This window comes from Ursus maritimus, unplaced genomic scaffold (assembly GCF_017311325.1).
Source record: "Ursus maritimus isolate PB19 unplaced genomic scaffold, ASM1731132v1 scaffold_7, whole genome shotgun sequence".
In the NCBI taxonomy this organism is placed as follows: domain Eukaryota; kingdom Metazoa; phylum Chordata; class Mammalia; order Carnivora; family Ursidae; genus Ursus; species Ursus maritimus.
Window position 1 is genome coordinate 14,742,810 of NW_024426885.1, and position 18,411 is coordinate 14,761,220.

Genomic DNA, 18,411 nt, shown 5'->3' on the forward strand with positions numbered 1-18,411 from the left:
ATTCCAACCGGTCTTCAGACAAACCCAGGCTCATTTTACTATCACTACCTGAGAGACCCAAGTGAGGCCAGCAAAAAACTCTCAGGTTGAAGCCAGTCAACCCCCAGAACTGTAAGATATAATCAAATGGTTGTTGTTTTCAGCTGCTAAGTTTGGGAGTAATTTGTTACATAATAGTGGGTAACTGAAACACAAGGGCATCTGAGTGTTGTTCTTTTCATCCACTCATTGATTGATTCATGTATTTCTCCATTTGGCAAACCTGCTGAGTACCTGCAATACAAGAGGCACTCTGCTGGCTGCGGGAGAATCTACAGGAACATGACATACCTGTAGATGCTCCTGGGAGCCTGTCGGCACTGCAGCAGAGATGTCCATGGCCATGAAACAAGCAACTGTAACCATGATGGGTGCCATACAAGGTGAAGGCTAAGGTGCTGTGGAAGGAGAGAAAATATCCAGCACCAAATATGTAATTCACAATGTCTGGCATCCAGTCAAAAATTACCAGGCATGTTAAATGCCAGGAAGGAACAACTCATAAAGGAGAGAAAAATCAGTAATAGAAACAAACTGAGGAATGACACAGATGATTGAATTAGTAGGCAAGGATATTAAAACTGTTATAACTATCTTCCATAACAAGGAGAGACATGGAATATATGGGGGAAAAAGACTCAAATCAAGCCTTGTAAGATGCAAAATACAATGAGATGGAAAATACATTGGATGCTACTAAGAGCAGGTAAGACAAGGCAAAGAGAAGATTGCAAACTGGAAGGCAGAGAAATAGAAAATACTCAAAATGAAGCACAGAGAGACAGAAAAGACTAAAAACAACAAAACAGAAAACAATGATCTGTGGGAAAACATCAAGTGCTCTGGGTGGGGAGGAGGTAGCAGATAAAATATTTGAAAAATATAGCCAATTTTTTTCCAAATTTGATGAAAACTCTAAATCCACAGATCCAAGAAGTCAAGGAACCTCACGCACAAGAAATATAAATATTTTATACATATATACGCATATATATACATGTATAGGTCAGGTTGCTTAAAATGAATTTGGAAAAAAATCTTAAAATCAAGCAAAGAAAAAAATTTTATGTATAGAGGAATAGAGATAAGAATGACAGGAAATTGTTTGTCAGAGGTAATGCAACCTAGAAAACAGTGGACTGACATCATTCAAATCCGGGGTGGCCGCTGGAGGGTGGGGGGTAAGGCTCTCAACCTAGAATTCTATAGCCAGCAAAAACATCTTTCAAAAACGAAGATGAGAAGCCAGGTCAGCTCTTCATCTCACAATTTCTGGCTTCAGAACTATTTTTCTCCTTTTAAAGTTGAGGAAATGAGCTTGGAAAGGCAACTTGTCAATTCTCCTCAAATCGATCTATAGGTTTAATGCAATCCTAATCAAAATCTCAGCAGTGGTTTTCTTTTTTTTTTTTGTCCAAAATTGACAAGCTGATTCTAAAAGTTATATGGAAAAACAAAGTACCTAGAAAAGCCAAAACAAATTTGAATAAGAAGAGCAAAGTTGGAAGGCTCACACGAAATGATTTCAAAACTTATTAGAAAGCTACAGTGATCACAGAATAGGGTATTGGTGCAAGACAGACGCAAGGTCAATGTAATAGAAGAGTACGAAAATAGATTTACTTAAGTCTTTTTGACTCTGACCAAGTTTCCAAGGTAATGCAGAAGGCATAATCTTTTAAACAAATGGTGCTAGAAAAGCTGGATAGCTAATAAATAAATAAAGCTAAAGAAGAAAATCTGACTGAAAAAAAAGGACCTTAACCCTTGCCTCATACCATACCCCAAAATTTCTTTAAAATGGATCACAGACCTAAAGGCAAATGTTAAAACTATAAAACTGTTAGAAGAAAAAATAGGAAAAAATCTAAGCGATCTTGGATTTTACAAAGATTTCTTTTTTTTTTTTTTAAGATTTTATTTATTTATGTGACAGAGAGACAGCCAGCGAGAGAGGGAACACAGCAGGGGAGAGGAAGAGGAAGAAGCAGGCTCCCAGCCCAGGAGCCTGATGTGGGACTCGATCCCAGAACGCCAGGATCACGCCCTGAGCCAAAGGCAGACGCTTAACGACTGCGCTACCCAGGCGCCCCTACAAAGATTTCTTAAATAGGACACACAAAGCACAAACTACAAAAGGAACAAAGTCAACAAACTGGGCTCCATCAAATCTAAAGTGTCTGTAAAAGACACTATTATGAAATCAACAATGTAAGCCACAGTATGGGCGAAAATATTTGTAAAACATATATTCTAGAAAGGGCTTGCGGATAGATTATATAAAGAACACTTACGACTTAACTGTAATAACAAAAACAAGCTACTTCAGAGAATATAGACACGTGGCAAGAAAGATCACAGAAAGTTGCTCAACATCATTCGTCATTAGGGAAATATAAATTAAAACCACATTGATATATACCACTGGACACCAACTGTAATGATTAAAGTTACGAAGCCTGACCAAGCAGGTATTGGCCAGGATATGGAGCAACCAGGACTCTCATGCTGCTCTTGGGGACGTAAAATGGCACAACCACTTCGGAGAATAGTTGGACAGTTTCTTTAAAATTTAAGAATATAGACACCATATAACCAGTCATTCCATCCCTAGGTATTTACCCAAGAGAAACGGAAGCATGTGTTTTCATAAAGATCTATAAATGAAAGTTTAAAGCAGCTTCATTCATAATAGTCAAAAACTAGAAATAAACCAAATGTCCAACAAACTGGGGCATATCCATATGATAGAGTACTACTGTTAATAAAAAGGAAAAAACTACTGATATACACAAAAACGTAAGTGAATCTCAAAATAATTATGCTGATCAAAAGAAGATAAAAAATCAATATTACAGGTTGCACGAGTCTACTCGTATAAAATTTTAGAACTGTACATATTACACCACCAGAAGCAATCCATCCTGCCTCTTTCAAGGGCAACTTGGCAATATGTATAAAAATTCAAATGCACCCAGTCTTTAACCCGGCAACTCTACAGATAGGAATTTATATTAGAAATATGTATAAAAATATTAATATACAAACACCCTGATTTAAAAATGGGCAAAGGCCTTGAATCGATAGTTATCCAAAGAAGATATACAGATGGCTAATTAGCACATGAATAGATGCTTTACATCAGGAATCATTAGGGAAACGCAAAGCAAAACAACAGTAAGATACCACTTCACTTCCATTAGGATGCTAGAATTTAAAAAAACTAAAATAAAACATAAAGCAGAAAGTCGTGTTGACAAGGATATAGAGAAACTGGAACCCTTGTACATGGCTGGTGGGAAGACAAAATAATACAGTCACTGTGGAAAATAGCATGGCAGTTCCTCAAAAATCAAAACATGGAATTCCTGAGTGATCTAGTGACTCCGCTTCTAGGCATTCCCCCCCAAAATGGAACAAAGGCACTCACAGATATTTGTACAGCCATGTTCGTAGCAGCAATATTCACAATAGCCAAGAGGTAGAAACAACACAAATGTTCATCGATGGATGAATGGAGAAACAAAATATACTAAAAACATACCATGGAATATTATTGAGCCTTAAAAAGGAAGAAAATTGGGACCTATGGTACAACAGGAATGAGCCTTGAGGACATTATGTTAAGTGAAATAAACCAGACAAATACCATATGATTCCATTTATATGAGGTACTTAGAGTAGTTAAATTCACAGAGACAGAAAGTAGAATGGTGGCTGGCAGAGGATAGAAGGGGGGGCTGGAGCGGGGAACAGGAAATGTTTAACGGGTACAGAGGTTCAGTTTTGCAAGATGAAAAACTTCTGGAAATGGTTGGTGATGATGTTTGCACAATCATGTGAATGTGCTTACTGCCACTGAACAGCACACTTAAAAATGGTTAAAATGGTCAATTTTAAGTTATAAATATTTTATCACAAGAAAGGAAAAAAAACTAGTGTAAGATATTCTCTGCAATGCTGTGTGTAATAACAAAAGACCAGAAATAACCTAAATGCCTGTGAATTTGGGGTTGGTAAAAAATTATAGAACATTAAAGAAAATGCAGCCATTAAAAATAATTATATGGCTCTCTACGTATTGATAGAAAATGATCTCCAAACCTTATTTGTAAAATGAAAAAAAAAACACCAAACAAACAAACCAAAACCATAGGAGAACAGTGTGTGCTCTATAAATATAAAAGGGGGTTGGAGTTACAGATGCATGGGGACACACACATAGTTGCATGTGCAATTCTGTATTTCTAGGCTACAGAAGGAACTGGCACCAACAGTTGTTTCTAGCTAGGGTGGAAGAAAGTCCTTTTCAATCTCTGAATTTTTACCATGGTCATTCATAGCTATTATTATTATTATTATTATTATTATTATTATTATTATTATTTTAAAAAGGTTAATTAAACAAAAGCTCCTCACTTGCACGCTCGATTCCATCCTTTCTCAGGTCCTGGGAACTCCACCCCCACACCTAGCTCCTCCCTCTAGTAATTTTCCCAGCTTGCTCTGCACCAGCCTCTCCCAGTGTGCCCTCCGAAGAAGAGCACTGACTCCCCGCCCCCCAGCTTCTGCTCAGATCCGCTTCCTTCTCTGGAGAAGCTTTTCTCTTCTTCCTCTTCTCTTCTTCCTGCCGGAATGGTGGTGATGGCAGCTGGGTCCGGCTTCCCCGCCTGCCAGTCACTTCTCAGTCTTGCGCAGTTGGCCTCCTGCTCTCTCGTCCTCCAGAGTCCACTGTCTCCAGGCCCCCGGCCACCGCTGCCTTCTTGCCAAACCCAAAGGCTTTACACAGACCTTCTTCTCCTCACTGACTTCTTGGCAACATTCCGTAATGACCACCTCCCTGTTTCTGAAATTTTATCTTTTTGCCTCACTGGACTGTATGCACCATGAGTCGGGGAGCTGTTTGGGTTTTGGGTATCGTCATCACCACCACCATCGTGATGCTTTGCATACAGTAGGCACTCAATAAACGCTGAATGAACCAAGCCCTCCTCCCGTGCATCCTATTTCTCCACCTTTTCCTTTGCTCTTGCAGAACATCCCCACTGTGGAGGCTCCTCAATGCCCAGGATGCGCCCCCCGCCCCAAGCTGGGTCAGCGCGTGCGCACACCTCTGCCAGGGGGCGGATTCCATCCCGCCCCACTTGCTGCTCTCTCCGACTCCACTGCCAGTGCTCACCACTCCTTGCATGGCTCCTCCTCGATGAAGAGTAAGGGCCTGTCTGAACTTACCTGCTCCTTCCAGCCAGTAACCTCTCCTCTTTGCGGGAATTTTGGACTGCCAATTCCCACCCACTCCTCTCTCCAGTCGGTGAGTCTGGCCCGCTCTGCCTATAAAAGTTGCTGGTTTTTCTTCGCCCGCCTCGCCCCACTCCTGCTTTCCTACAACCCGCCTCAGCTGCTCAGACCTAGTGCACTGCCCAGACCTCCGACTGGCCTCCCTCGTCTCCCTTCGTCTGCCCCCGCCAGGACATTCTTCACACGACCATGCGATTCATATTTTTAAAAAACTCTTTCTCGACCACAACTAGAAATTAAGCTACTCACTGTAAAATGGTTAATTTTATGTGATGTGAACTTCACTTCAATTAAAAAAATTCCAATTACTGAACTGCTTGTAATATCTTACTGGTTCCCTCATTAATGAGTTAAATAAGATCTTCAACACACATTTATTCTAAAAAATTAAGCTATTTTACCCTCATGCAACCTGCTTAAACACCGTAAACGGTTCCCCACTGCCCTCATGAGAAATGCCCGTATGAGGCTGCGCCCAGCATCACCGGGCGTCCATTAGAACTTTCTGCAGTGATGGAGATGTTCTGTGACATCCCTGTCCAGTACAGCAGCCACCAGACGTATGTGACTCGTGAGCTTTAGCAATGTGACCAGGGCACGCAAGGAACTAACATTTTCATTTACTTGACTTACTTGATTTGGACTTCATGTAAATAGCCACATCCGACTACTGACTACCACAGTGGACAGCACAGTCCTAGAATTTGGTGGACACTGGTCTTTCTTTCTGTTTCTCTTACTTGTCCCCACTGTGAAGCCTGGTTTTGGTTTTTGTTTTTTAAGATTTTTTTTTTTTAAATTTATTTGACAGAGAGACAGCCAGCAAGAGAGAGAACACAAGCAGGGGGAGTGGGAGAGGAAGAAGCAGGCTCCCAACAGAGCAGGGAGCCCGATGCAGGACTTGATCCCAGGACCCTGGGATCACGCCCTGAGCCGAAGGCATACTCTAAACGACTGAGCCACCCAGGCGCCCCTGAAGCCCGTTTTCTAACCAGGCTGGTGGGCTCCTTCGAGTGGGTCGTATCACTGAAGATTTCCATTCTCTGCTGATCCCTTTCTTCTGACTGCCATTCCCACTCCCCTCTAGGTATCAAAGCCTACCCATCACTCCAGGTCCAGTCCTCCCCCCACTCCTCCCCGTTTTACTATCCAGTCAACAGTGCTTTCCCCCTTGCTCAGGTCTTGGAAAGCATCACCCGCTGGGCTTATTCTGGCTCAGGCAAACTCTGCCCTTGAAGAAATGGTGTCTTCTGTGTTTGTCCAGATTCATTTCTCTTGGTTGTGAGCTCTTGGTCAAGAACCCTTTGTACCCTTCCCTTTCCTCCCACTCCAGCTCTTTCCATGCCTCACCCGTGATCAGGGTGTGGCTCAGCACAGCTGCAAAGGGACCAGGTGGCCACAAGAGACCAGGTGCTCGCTCCTCCACTCCCACTGGCAGCTGTGATGTGCAAACGAGCGTAAAGTGTTGAGAGGAGAAGGCTTCCCTGGGCTCTATACCAAGGAGGAAAAATGTGGAACAGGGCTACTGACGGTCTTCATGTTTTTGTCCAATGAGAGATTTTCGTTTCAGTTTAAACCCTCAAAGTTGTTCCATATGCCCCACCAATCACAGCATCGGGCAGGATATAAAATCTACAAACCCAACCCAAGTTCTATTTGTGCATCAAGCCTGGAGAGGGAGAGGCCATGCCTGGGGTAATGAGACATGCAGGTGTTTTGGAGGAAAACACCATCTTCTGTGCAATGAAATTGGTTAAGTCTGTGCTTCAATTTGAGCAAGTCCCAAAGCAGAGACTGAAAGATCTTAGGTCGGTGAGGTAAACTGTGAGTGCCAGGTGGGAAAACGTAAGGGCAGAGTGGCACGCACACTGAGTCTGAGAGTGGGGACAGTGCCTTGGCAAGCCATCAGTCTTCAGCCATGACGTCTCTTCTCTTTTTGACCATTTCTGTTGAAAAGCTGCTAGTTCTTTAGTGAAAAAGAACTAGAAATTAACCAGAAGCTCACTAAGTATTCCTACCACTACTGTTCCCACTCCTGTTAGCAATTCTTCTACTTCCTAATCACGAGGCCAAGGAGCAGGAGGAGAAGACACATTGAAATCAGCAGTCGTAGTAAATATCCCGGTTGACTATGGTCCATGTAGAGTTTTTCCTCCACACTATGGTTTCCTTGTTCCCAACTAATTTGTTGGCTGTCTTTACAGGGTCCCCAGTGAAAGAACATTTCGACATGCTGTTACAGATAAGTATCTGAACCGAGCAGTCCCTGCCTGACTTTGCAGTCAAAGTTCTAGTGCCCTGATCAGATAAAGGCATGAAAGCAGTCAATTCCCCTACAGAACTGCGCCTTAACAAAGCTTATTTCTCTCAGGATAAGTGTAACTCCCAGGCTTAGAAGCAAGCGGCCCGGAGGGTAATGGGTCATTCTCATAGTCAGAGACAGAGGAAAAGGACATAACTGTCCCCACCCTGTACAACTATTAGGGGGATTCAAGAAAATGTACATGGCTGCTTGGCACATAGTAAAAGCTTAATGAATGGTGGAGACAATGAAGATTATAGGGACTTGTCGATGAAGTGGTAAGGGCCTCCTGGCCTCTGTCCCTGCGGATGTGGGCTCTGGCTTTGAGGGGTTTCTCCAAGCCTGCCTCATGGACATGGGGCCACAGTCCTGGGAGCGGGGACTAACCTATGGAAAGGAGCAATCCGAGAGAGGGGGGATCTGTCCCAGTCCTCCTCTCACCCACAGGCTACAGGCCGGTGCTATTGCAGACGGAGACACGGAGGCCGGATCAAGCTTGCAATGCAATTATAGGCCACACGGATGAATGGAAAATTCATTCAAAGAAACACAGACGAAATATATGTACTGTGAAGAATGTGACCCCTTGGGGTAGGCTCCTGTTTTAAGGACATATGCACACACACACACACACACATAGTCACATGCACACACGCATATATACACACACCTGTATGTTGATTATATCATAATGATTAACCCCAACCCCCCCCAAAAAGGAAATTCATTTCCTCCAGCTTGGTTATCAATTTTTGAAGAGGGCGGTGTGACAAAGGGCCTACCTGATCAGAACTGAGGTGATCAGAAACGTGGAATGGGCAGAAAATGTGTGGGTCTGAAAGGAAGAAAGCCATGCCTCAGCCGAATGTGCCCGTTGGAACTTTCCGTGCAAACAACCAACAGGAAGCAACCGTTACCTGTGACCTCCTCCTCCTTCTCTCCTTCATTCAGGTCTTTCGAATCATGACCTGGACCAGATGCACGTTGTACCTGCTAGCGCTGCCTGTGACAGCGACCCACGCCAGACCCCTTCACACCTCTGCACAACGCAGAAGAGCTAGGGTGCCTGCCAGGCGTGTGCCAAGGACGCCATTTAAGCCTGTCAGCTGCCCCATGAGATAGATGCTACTGTTGTTTTCATCTTCCAGGTGAGGCGCACTGACTCAGAGTCTCGACCATTTGCCCAAAGCCAGCAGCCACTAAGTGACAGAGCCAGGACCGCTGGCACGGAGGGCCCCACGTGTCCTGCTTTGCTGTGCGGCCCGAGGGCAGCATCCCCGAGGGCCGCTGCCGTATGGACTAGGCCCTCTGCATCACCCTACATGGACAGGCTGCCCTCTGACCGCGCATCCCTGGTCTGCTGGGAAGTTGACTTAAGGAAAGAGGTATAGGGGAGGGAAGGGGAGTGTCCTGCCTCAGTTTCTCTGCCTCTGGAGATGCCAGTGCTCCCCAGGCAGTTTATGGGTTCCTCTGTCCTCAGTGACATCTCTGTAACTCTTGCTGTGTCCTGCCGCCCCTGGGAACCTTTCCTGGCAATTCCAGTCCCCAGCCACCGGCACCTTATCACTTTCTTCCTACTAATTCTGTGCAGGGACATGGTGTCTACTTCCCAGGTGGACTCCATACAGTCCTCCTTCAACCATCATGCGGCTCTTCCCAAACAGCCAGTAGGTCCTGACAGAGTGAGCCTGCTGACTTAGGCCTGCGTTGCCTGACATGGGAGCCACCAGAGAGAGATACGGACGGGGCTGTGGAGCACTTGAAACGTGGCCAGGCTGAACTGAAATGTGCTGCAAGTATCGAATACACTGGATATCGCAGCCATAGTCCTAAAAGAAAGAACATAAAGTAGCTCATTAGTAATTTGTTTATATTTATTCCACGTTGAAATAATATTTTTAGTATCTTGGGCCAAATAAAATACATTATTAAAAGTAATTTCATCTATTTCTTTTTCACTTTTTTTCACGTAGTTACTAAAACTTTTATACAGCTGATCTTCGGACAGCACGGTTTGAATCCCCCCCTACAGTACTGTCCATGTATTTTCTCTTCCTTATGATTTCTTAGTAACTTTTTCTTCCCTCTAGCTTGCTTTACTCTAAGAATACAGTATAGAATACATAAAACATACAAAATATGTGTTCATCAGCTGTTTCTGGTGTCAGTAAGGTTTCCCTAGCAGTAGAGGGCTATCAGTAGTTAACTTTTGGGGGAGTCAAAAATTATACAGAAATTTTCAACCGTGCGGGGGTTGGTGCCCCTGACTCCTGCATCATTCAAGGGTCAACTGCAATTTCATATGTGGTTCACATTACTTTTCAACTGGACAGCTCCGACTTAGGCCATGGCATCTACCCCGGCCCCCTACGCTATCCTAGCTCCCAGTCCCCGCCTGGCGCTAGGCGAGCTTCTGAAGATCTGATTCTGTGGTCACTGCTGCCACCCCTCCCCTGGGAACTCAAGGGCACACGCTACCCAGGTGACAGGTCCCTGGGACCAGCGAGCTAACCCAAAGCCCCCTCCAGAGGCAACTCCAGGTACACCTGGCTTAGCTGTTTCCCTCTCAGCATACAAGATCAGAGGTGAGTCAGGACAGGGCAGCACTGGGTTAAAAAACCCAGAAAAATCCACAGAAGGCTCTTATGAACTTTGACACCAGAGGAGTTTTGAATAATGAACAGGGGAAATAAAACTCAATTTGTAAAAATAAAAAAAAAAAGAGAGAGAGAAATTAAACTAAATTGAAAAAAATAACTTCTCGGGGCCGACAAACACCAGAGGAGAATTTTCGAAAACATATTATTTTAGTTTCAGGGGTTTACCAGATAGATTGATTTGGTGATCAGGGGCTCCGAAAGCTATTTTCTCGGCTTCAGCAGAAGTTAACCACCTCAGAATGCCTCAGTATTTAGCTCTGCAGCTGACAGCAAACATGTCGGGGAAAAGCAAGATAAATGAATGAACATACTGGATCAGAGCCCCTGGCAATCTGTACAGCTCCATCCCGCGCGGCCCTGATTAACACCAAGGCCAGTCTAGAAATCTCACATTGTTTTTCTGGGAGCAGGACAGCAGCCAAAGTTCAGTGACATGGAACCTGTTGTCCGTGGCCCCTCAAACGTGCAGGAAAGTTTTAATTGGGTTTTTAGCCAGGCAGACAAAAGGGGAAGCGAGGGCTTTTTTTTTTTTTCTTTTCTTTTTTTTTCTTTTTTTCTCGTCTTCTCCTGTAAGCTACTTCCAGCCCCCAGGCCCCAACCCCCAAAACACACATGCTCACAGTTGTCACTCATTTTTGCCCTAGGTGGAAAGCAAAGCAAAATCGTTTATTTATGTTTCTTACCATGAGACCCAGCAAATGACACACTTATAAACATTTGTTCTCGCAGGAAAAAGAGAAACCTAATTTCTTTTATGACACTTGTACAACCCCACTGCGTTTGGATATTTTTCTGAGACGAGCAATAAAAGCTCTGTCTTCAAAGACTGCTTTGTTCTTGCCTTTTCTTGAAATGAAGGTGCTCTCGAAAACGTGTCTAGAAAAATGCTTGTGAATTCCAAGTGGCTCTTAGGTTCTCGCTCCCCTCCCCCTGCCCAGCCTCCCAGGGTAAATTGCTAATTTCCTGTCAGACCCCAAACCCCCCCGATCTGTAATATTGCTCTTCTAGCCATCACGGAGAGGGAAATGCCTTTTATTAAAGACTGAAAGATCCCAGTGACAGTTTGGAAGGTCTTGATGGGATTCACAAGTCTGAGTGTGTCCCTGGTCCTGGTCGTTTGGTCTGCACAGGACAGTTGTCATTCTGTCCCTCTGTCGTACTTCCAAGAATACATCAGAGCAAAATTCCCTCGGCTTACTCCTTGAACAATCAACAAACATGTATAGAGGGAGGCTGTACGCTCTGCTTCTAGAAGAAGACACTAGACAAGCCAGCCCATTCCTGAGGTGGGCAGGACTATGGAAGGTTCCAAGGCTGGGGATCGGTGGTTGAACCCAGCCTCAGAGGGTCCAAGGAATGATGACACTTGTGATACGCCATGCTGCTGTGTGAAATACTGAAACACCCCCTCCTCCGTTAGCCCAGGGGTGGGCTTTAATCTCTTGTGAGAATCAAAATAAACTCCGTGAGCCATAAATTTGGGAGCTCGCAAAACAAAATAGTCACGTGCAGAGTGTTTAGAGCCGGAAAGACCTGGGGTCAAATCCCAGCTCCTTCAATTACGGCCCACATGACCTTGAGTCATTTATTAACCTCTTGGAACCCGACTGTCCTCACCTGTAAAATGAAAGAAATAGCACCTGTGGTGATGGCGCCGAGGCAGTGATTTCCGACAGAAATATGCTGGGAGCCGCGAGTGCAAGCCGGGTGTGTCATTTGAAATTTTCCAGCAGCAACTTACAAAGAGTAAAAAGAAAACAGGTAGAATTAATTCCTTATTTTAATTACATCGTTTATTTGGCCACCCTGAAGCTCAGAATTTTCCTATGGCCTACCACAAGAATTCTGTATAATGCCAGAATCCCTTTTCCAAACAGCTTCAGGTGGAATCCCAGTCTGTGATTGAATTGGGCCCTGAACTGGGAGCTTTGTGCTAAGTTAGTCAGTACTCTCCCTCAGGTCTGACCCTCTCCATGTTTTTAGCCACAGGGGCTCAACCGCTACTGGGCGGAGGGGGGTACAGGATTAGGTGAATGACGGTTGCCATGACACCTCCATCATTTTCCCTGAAAGCAGCCCTAGCCTACTCTTTTAGTGTCCTAGGGCCACGGCAGTAAGTACCACAAACCAAACATAAATTTACTCTCTCATTTATGAGGCTAGAAGTCTCAGGTCATGGTGTCACAGGGCCATGCTCCCTTGGAAGACTCTAGAGAAGGATCTGCTCCAGGCCTCCCTCCAAGCTTCTGGTAGTTCCTTGGCTCTTGGTGACCTAAGAGTCTTCACTTGGCCTTGTCCTTGTGTGCATGTCTGTCTCTGTGTCCATATTTCCCTTTATTATAAGGACACCAGTCATCCTGGATTAGGGCCCACCCTAATAACCTCATCCTAACTTAATTATCTTCTATCTCCAACTTAAGTCAGTTCTAAATTACTGTAGCTTATGAATCCCATATATCCTTTTTGGGAGACACAATTCAATCAGAAGCATCTTTGCTGTGTCCCCACCCCCGGCTAACTCCCCTCCCCACTCCCTCTGCAGTTCGGAGCCTCTTACAGCTCTGGCTTGAATCTCAAGCATCTCTATTTCAGAAGACAGTCTTGTCCTTACTTTTCCATAATTAAAGCCTTCAGTTGGGTGTTTTTCCCAAAGCAAAGAAATCATTTACCCCAAAGGAATTTTGACATCACCTCTTCTTTCCAGATAATCAGTTTGGGTTTTGAAAAGGCAGGTTGGGTGTTCCCTTTGCTTCTTAGCTTCAGCCCAATAAGATTTCAAAAACGTTAGGGTCTCCTTTTCCGCTTAGGTACTCTGCAACAGTAATATAAATGTATTTCACAAGTCCAAATGATTAAACATTTGTGAATACAATGAAGTCAGTCAATGAGAATAATGAGGCTGTTTTGACGAACATAAAAATTTGAAATCTGGGTTTATGGAAGAAAACGGCAATCTTCCATCAGCCCCAGCATGTAATTTACTTCTGTATTTGATTTAAGTTGCATAAAATGGAGAAAATCTTGATTCATATCAGTAAAACTGACACCATTTGCAGCTTCATAGCACATGCTGCAATCTCAGAATGGTCTTCAATTAAACAGCTACGGTCAGAGTTTTATTCGGAGAATTGATCGGGTTAGCACAAGTTAACCCACTGGAGGTCGACAATGTGTTAAAATTTAGCGTAAACCAAATTTGTGTGTGCCGATGTAATTGTATTACTGTTTAAAATATGTAATTTGGAAAATTAAATTTAAATTATTTACAGAGCTCCCGGAGCACTTCTGTAGTGCCCTGGGGCTCTTCGGAAAAACATAATTAGAAAATCTCTGACCTACTCAGCCAGGTCCAAGCTCACCTGCATTTCCCTTTCCTCTCCAACTTCACTCTCCTTTGCTTCCCCTATGGGCACGTCCAGCTTCAGGGGGCTGACTTCTCAGGGCCCCTAGTTAAGTGTTTTTCAGGTGTTCTGTGTGCACTGCACCCCTGTTGAAATCTCAGCTCTCCCCTGGCTAGAGTCCTGCCTGTTCTTCAAGTTCAAGTCCATCTGCTCACCTTCCATCCACCATCGCTTGTTGGGGTCAGGCATCTGCTGCAAACTGCCGAGTCCAGCGTGGCTGTAAAGATGAGCAGACCACAGTGGTGTCCTCCCTGTGGTGTCCCCAGAAGCACGAGCAGGGGAGAAGGGCAAGAGCAGGCATTGCAGCACAGAGAGGCTGCAGTGTAAGGGGGAAGGTCCAGCTACCTGGAGGGTCACAGAGGAGCAAGGACCTAATTCAGAGGCTTCCAGCGCCCCTTGATCCTGCAGAATGGAAACTTCTAGTTGCTACCAATTTTTCACTCTGCTGCTCGTGAATTTATTTATTTGTTTTATCCTCCTCTCTCCTCCCCCCTAATTTCTCTGGGGACAGAGCTTCAAACACCTTTGCATGCCTCTCAGTAACAGGCACAGTGTAGGTCCATAAATGTTCAGGAAATACTTGTTGGCTGACGTTGCTGATCAACAGGATAAACAAAAAGGTAAGTGTGGGTAGAAATCAGAGGGGAGACCATTGTAGGCAGAAGGCACGGGGAGGGGACGGCCCAAAGGCTCTACTGTATACAACAGCAGGTTGCACTTGTCCTGCCAGTGTGGCATCTTGTAGGGACCACCCTGGTTTCTCTTTGAGTCCTGGCTCCGGTGATGGTGTAGCCTTATTCTGGTACCTTTTATTCTCTCACATTCCCTTGAACTCAAAAGTAAGATTTTGTACCTTCTCAACAGATGCGGCCAGCCAGCCCAGAGTCAGTGCTGTCCTGGTAGATGATTAACAGAAGCCTGATTTATAGCACTTGCCGATCTCTGGGGTGTAAATGCTCCCACCACAGGTGGCTTCCAGCTACCACTGTGATGTCGCCAGACAGGCTGTTGGGAAGAGCTGCGCACCGTCAGCCCGTGTGAGCCGGCCCAAGCGCAACCCTGCTCAGAGTCGATTGCATGCTAGAGCTTGCATTTGGGAAGGTTTCTATAATCAGACAGGACATTCTGTCTTTGATTAATTTCAAGTGCAGTCAAAAATAGAATATGTAAGAGCTTATTCACAGTACAAGACAGAGAGATTGTCTAATGCCGCCCTTCCTCCTGTCTGTTTGGATGAGTGAAGAATGACAGACTAGTTTACGGATGAGATGGATCAAAACCAAGAACAAGACGCTGTGCTTTGCAGGGGTCTGTGAAGGTCTTGGCTCCCAGGTGTCTCATTACATTTGAATTCCAGAAGCAAAGGCCCTTTTAAGACCCTGTACAATGCAGACCAGCTTGTAGAGCATGGAGCTTATAAAAGTTGAGGCTTTAGCGCCATCCCAACCTCGCTCTTATATTCTAATCCAGTAGCTCAGTGAGGCCCATGAATGAGCACTAAAGTTTAAGAACAACTACTCTACAAAAAGACTTTGGGGGCACCTGGGGGGCACAGTCAGTTGAGCATCTGACTCTTGGTTTTGGCTCAGGTCGTGATCTCAGGGTCGTGGGATTGAGCCCCAGGTTGGGCTCTGTGCTCAGAGTGGAGTCTGCTGGAGATTCTCTCCCTCTCTGCTTGCCCTTCCCATTCATGCTCGCTCTCTCTCTCTCAAATAGATAAATCTTAAAAAAAAAAAAAAAAAAAAAAAAAAAAAAAAAAAAAAAAAAAAGCAAGGCCCTGGGGAGAGATGCAAGAATGTTCATGCAATAAGCTACTATTCTGAGCCTGAGGAGACAGTGACAAACAAACCCAGATGCAGAATTTAAGATTTAATAGGGAGAAGGTATATTAAAATCCATGTGGGTTCCCTTTTCCCACTCACCCCACACCCACACTGATTCTATCCCTGACCCCACCTACTCTTACTACAGGATCCTTCCTCCCCAGATGACAGCTGGATCTGCCTTTCCAAGGACCAGAGGGCTGCACTTAGCCTGTGTGGCTCCTTGGAGCTCCGCCCCAGGCCAGAAGTGGGAGCAGAAGATGCGCTCAGCCCGTTGGCCCTGCCGCCATCTTGCTGTGGGAGTCAGAGGGAACAGGAAGCACACACGCCAGATTCCCAGCAATTTTCAGAGACACACGCCTTGGAAAGGAGGAGGTTTTGTCAATACACACCCACAGTTGGAGACGAAACTCTCTCAGAAAGACCTTTTCACATCAATGTCCCAGCGTTTCACCTTTGACAAGGTCAGTGCAGCTCTTTTATTATCCACATTGTTTTCCCTTTTCAAGGTCACCAGTTCCCACTCACCGGGAGTAGCTTAATGGGCTGTAGAGAATTCAAAGGAGTTGAGGTCTCTTGACTACACTTCAGTACCAAGTGTGTAAAGCTGCACGTCAGTAGTAGTTGTGGCTTTGACTGATGAGCCCGCCTCCAAACCTGAGATAGTTATTCAAACTTCTCTTTCAATCCCTGAGCCATTGTCCACATTGATTTTGAAATGCAGATGGTGGACGTTATTGTTCTGTAGCCAGATATCCTCCTTAGAAATCTTTTCCTGCCATAGCGGAAGAAACAGTCCTCCTACTACATGCATTTAAAGCCCATCTGCTGGAATCCTCCTCTGACAGGCACCACGGGCGTAGGCACTCCTAATTTGTCTCTGTCTTCACCACTGCATGGCCCCAAATTCATGAGTGGGATTCTTTGCTTACCTCCTGTAATTAATCTCTGTCTCGTTGGAAGAAAACTCTAGCTAGCAACAATGCAGTTGGGGTGTCTGCAGGCAGCAGACACCACACCTGTCAGAAGCGCAGGCACCAATTCATTGTCCCCACATGAACCGCCTCCGAGTTTCTCAAACAAGACACCTGGGTGAGCAAACAAATAAGCCTGCGCACTGTAACTGGGCCACCGGTGTCCATGAGCAATGGGCCAGGAGTCTTGACAATGCTTTGAGTGGAAGCTCATGGTTTTGGCGTCTGTTAAAGCAGAACAGAGAGGACGTAGGTGGGGCGTGGACGTGGGAAGGAGAAGAGGACTTTCCAAAATGTAGATGTTTATTCCCTGAGGCCAACACATGCAAACTACCTTTTGGAGGAAGGTTGTTAAAACAGAGTCTTTAGAGAAAGTGTTCGCCTCCTTAAAACTCCGCTGGGCCTGTTGCCTCGGCACCCGCTCTCCTCCTACCCTGGGCTGTTTCTGCTCAGCCTTCATCTGAAGACTCTTCTATTACAGCATCTGAGCCTTCCTCAAGCCGGATATACAAAAAATTGTTCGGTATTGAGATCAGAGTGGAGAAGCCTGCGTCTTGTCGTGGAGACCCACAAGCCTCGTCAGCGCTTACACACTCGGGGAGGATTGGCTGACTTCTAGACATTTATTCTGTGCCCCCATCCCCCCAGCCTCAGATTAGCATGACAGGTCTAAGACAGTCATGCTAATTCCATCCCCCTTCTACTGATTGCTTCAGGAATAGGTTTGCAGCCTCAGCCCAGCCAACAAAATCTGAGGGGAAGAGAAACCGCAGGAAGAGACAGCTTCTTTCATTGAGCAGAACCTTCCAAGTCCCCACTCAGCTGGACCAAGGTATCCCTGTTACAGAACCAATTCCCAAATACACGTTTTCAGTTTCAGTGTCTCTCTTGAGCTCCAGCCCCCTATTTCTAGCTGCTTGAGGGAATCCTGGCTTGGTGCCACAGAAAAGCCATGGCTGGCATTCAGGGGTACCACTGTCCCCAAACTTTCTGGAACTGTTTGTCTAAAATTGTTCCACAAGACTCATGGTTTGATTTAATTTTTGCAACCAAATTGGACTGCCACCCCTGAGCCTCCAGCCCCTAAGACAGCTAGCTGCTCCTTCTGTCTGTCATCTCTGTTGATTAATGTCATCACTATTCCTTCCATAGGGTTCTGTAATTCCGTTAGTAAAAGTTTCCTTCTTTCCAGGCTGGAAACCCGGGGTTCACTTTCAATTCTTTTTTCCTTTATTCCTTTATTCTCCCACATCCAATCAGGTATCCAACCAGCATGCTTCCTCTTAATCCCGGCATGCTCCTGCTCCTAACTGTGGGCTCTGCCTCCTTGAATGGAAGCAGGACAATTATACAGCCCCAGATTGGAGGTGCTTTGTGCAATCTCTTTCCTCTGAAATTATGTGATGCGTGGATACCACACAGTTTCTAAAGGCACTGATCTGACCCCCTCTGTCCCCGGTTCAGAAACATGAAAAGGTAATCCATTACCTTTAGAACATTCCAAACTTTGTTCATGGATCTGCATGATTTAGCACTGAATTAGAATTCCAGCTGTGTAACTCACTGTACTCCCACTTTTCTGATGCATCCTTCACAGAGCCTGGAATAGTGTCCCTCCAAAGTCTGTTTCTACCAGAAGCTCAGAATGTGACCTTATTTGGAAATAGGGTCTTTGTAGATATAATTAGTTAAGATGAAGTCATACTGGATTAGAGTGGGTCCCAACCCAATGACTGGTGTCCTTATAAGAAGGCCATGGTGAGACACAAGATACATACCAAGGGAAGACAGTCATGTGAAGATGGGGCCAGACACCGGAGCTGTGTCGCCCCAAGCCAAGGAACACCAAGGATTTCTGGCAACCACCAGAAGCTCAACTGGGCAAAGAAGGAGCCTCCCTGGAGACTTCAGGGG